Below are 3372 nucleotides of genomic sequence, written 5' to 3'. Positions count from 1 at the left end.
GGCTGCCATATCACACTGTTGACTCATATTGATCATATAGTCCAGGTCTTTTTTTTTTTTAAGGGAACTAAAACACCTCGCTCTTAAATTTTCCAATTTCATTCTACCTCAAAATGCTTGATTTATAATTGTAAATCCAAGTGTACACCAAAAAAAAAACAAAGACCTTATAAAAACACTGATAATGGCTCAACAGTTTTAAAAAATTCAGGTAACCTTTTTTATACATTTCAATAGTCAAAATATACATGCTTCCCCTCCCCCCAAATCCATGCACTTGAAAAGAGATCACTAATAACTTTAGAATCAGTTATATTCAAAATTTTCTAGCTCTTTGAAAAGGATGAAACAGCTTTTTCAGAGCTCACATCAGCAGCTGTGGTTTCAGTTTTGATTTTTCTGAAAATACCAGTGCTTCACTTTCTGGTGTGGGAAATCACTCTTAGTAGACTACAGGATAGGATTTCTGAAACTCCTTCAGTTTTGTTGTTGTTGTTGTTGTTGTTGTTGTTTTTTCATTTTATCTTTCACTGATTGTTTGGTATCCATGATAATTTCCTCCAATGATATTGCCAGGGGTTTAGTATTAAAATTCTTCTGGACTAATCTGCAAACAGTTGTATCAGTATCTGTTCCCGGGTACTTTGTCTGGACCCTTTTAGATGCACTACTTGCTCCTCTATCAAAGTCTTCATGGAGGAGAGAACTTTAAGATCTCCTGAAGATTGTCCATCAGAAATGTCACTAGCCTGGCAGCTAACAGGTCATCTAAATCTACTTCATCCTTGAAGCACAAGATGCAATGTGAAAAAGTCTGAACCATCAGAGTATGGGTACCAAGGCCATGGGTGCCAAGGCCATCATCCAACAGTGGCATCTTCTTGTTTAAGCAGATCTTCAACATCATCCTCATCAACAATTGTAACTTTCTCTGATTTTCAGGAGGCAGGATGAGACAGCAAATCTGAAATGCTTCAGTAACAATTTTGTGTTTCTGTAACAAATCTAGTTAACTGACAAAGGCTTCAAAAAGATGAAATGTGAGCAGATGTTCCTTCAAGTGACATAGTAATAATCTACTGTAGTTTTAAAGACATCTTTTTCAAACCTGAATACATGGGCTGCTTCAAGTCTGAACAACTAGGCCAATTTGCTAAGCATGTCATGGCTGATAGTACCCAAGCAAGAAATTCTTTGGATTTATCCGTGAGATTGACAACTCCTTGCTTACCAACACTGTATATCTTGTGGATGATAAACTTTGAGTTGACAAGGTCCAAAACTTCCTCCAGGAAGTCCAGGCTAAGCATTTTCTGTAACTGTGATAATGTCATAGACTTCAAGATCTCCTCCATGTTGGCCTCTGTCAAATGTCTCTGGTAAGTAGATAGAGACTTCTCCATTTGAGATACTGTGAATTTGTATCACGTTTCAGAATTCATCACAGTAGGCCTCACTGGTATGTTTTCTTGGGAAGCACCTGGTGCTGATCAGTCCAGTCTGGGAATTTGTTAACACTTGCTCCAGAGGATGACCTCTTTGGGTATGGATGCAGGGTAAAGGAGGAAATCTGTGGAGAAGTCAGCTGTCCATGATTGTTTCGGAATATTTTTTTAGCAGCTGTATTGTTTGTTTGAGAGTCCCTTCTGGCCTGAAGTTCTGGCCATACCTGAGTAGATCTTGTAACCAGTCCACGTCTTCTGAGGCCATTTTGCAATGTTCACAACTTTTGAAATGCCTCCTATGTTTCCACAGGGGCGTATTAGAGACTAGAAAAAGTCCTATTGCTTTCATTTTGCAGCGTTGTAGGGAGGTAGTACCCAGGTTCAATTATTCTGTGCTTCACAGCTCCACCCTGGCGCTCTCCTTCTAGTTCTTCCGAATGCCCCCTGCTCCACTCCCCACCCCAGTAGCGCACCAACAACGTCCCCAGGGACCAGGGGAGACACTTCCTGGAGAGATTCCAATCCCCCCACAGACCAGGGAAATTGTAACACTCCCAGATCTTTTCCAAACAAACTGCTATCTAACCAGGTCTCCCACATCTTGGAAACTGATTTCTCAAATAGATTAGTTGAAGTTAATTTCTCAAACCCATGTGCCAGACTAAATTTACTTTTATGTCTATTACATTTCATCTAATTTTCTAGCTTGTCAAGATCTTTTTGGAACCTGGATGTCATCCATCTTGTTAGTTAGCTATGCCTCCTGACTTTGGGGTCACCGGAAAATTTGATAAGTATGCTATCTATACCTTTAACCAAGTCATTGATAAGAATGTGAAACAACATGGGGTCAATCATAGATCTATTTTATCACTTTTCTAAAATAAAAGTGCAAATTATGTCAATTACATTTCCCTCATCTACTAGTTTAGTAATCCCATCAAAAAATGGAAACAAGGTTAGTTTAGGATGATCTGTCCTTAATGAAGCCATACTGTTTCTTTTGTATTCTCTTTACCCAGAGTTTCACTTACCCTGTCTTGAATCATTCCTTCCAGAATTTCATAGGAATCCAAGTCAAACTTACTAGCCTACAGTTTGCAGAATCCATCCTTTTTCTTCTTTTCAAAATTGGGACAAAATAATATTTTCATAATAGTATTAAGATGTTTTAATTTCTAATGCAATAAATGTTGATAAATATAACCTACATAAATAAAAGCTCTTTGAGGGATCCTCAATAATTTTTAAGAGTATAAAGGGGTTCTGAGACCAAAACATTTTCAGACACTGGTGTAACCCAAAAGAAATTGGGGCAAAATAAGCCAATATGTCCCTTGAAAAATAAAAAGCATTACCCAGATTTGTTGAGGTAAGGAAAATTGTTCTAACAGTCAAATATGGATGAGGATTGTGCCTGTGATTTCATTGGGATAGGAAAATCCCAAATGAAGAAACTCCCTCTACAGTGAAGGTCATTAGAGAGCTGTTTAAAACAATAAGAGATTAAACGATTGACTCTGGGTCACACGGCTAGTACATGTCAGTCATTTAGTCAACAAGTGTATATATATATATAGAAAATGCTTACTATGGACTAAGGCCTTTGCTAATTTGCTGGTAATACAAAGAAAAGCAAAAGACAGTCCCTGCCCTCAAGGAGATCACAGTCAGGTGGAGGAGACAACATGAAAACGACTGTGAACAGACAAGATAAATTTGAAATAATCAGCAGAGGGAAGACAGTAGAATCAAGGGGAACAGCAATGAGGCCTGTGTCAGTGGATTGCAGAGTATGTAGAGAGGACAAGATTTCTGGTCTAAGAAGACTAGAAAGAGACATGTAGGAGTGTGTGAGGGTGTGTGTGTGTGTGTGTGTGTGTGTGTGTGTGTGTGTGTGTGTGTGTGTGTGTGTGTGTGTGTGTGT

The 3372-nt window shown here is 38.6% G+C and overlaps 1 pseudogene; it reads right to left on the bottom strand.

Moving 5' to 3' along the window:
- Positions 1–316: 316 nt before the first annotated feature.
- Positions 317–1794, bottom strand: LOC114032931 (annotated as a pseudogene).
- Between the last annotated feature and the right edge of the window lie 1578 nt (positions 1795–3372).

The sequence above is a fragment of the Vombatus ursinus genome, unplaced genomic scaffold (genome assembly GCF_900497805.2).
Source record: "Vombatus ursinus unplaced genomic scaffold, bare-nosed wombat genome assembly UNPS02000580.1, whole genome shotgun sequence".
NCBI classification, from domain to species: domain Eukaryota; kingdom Metazoa; phylum Chordata; class Mammalia; order Diprotodontia; family Vombatidae; genus Vombatus; species Vombatus ursinus.
This window is presented reverse-complemented; position numbering and strand designations above follow the sequence as displayed.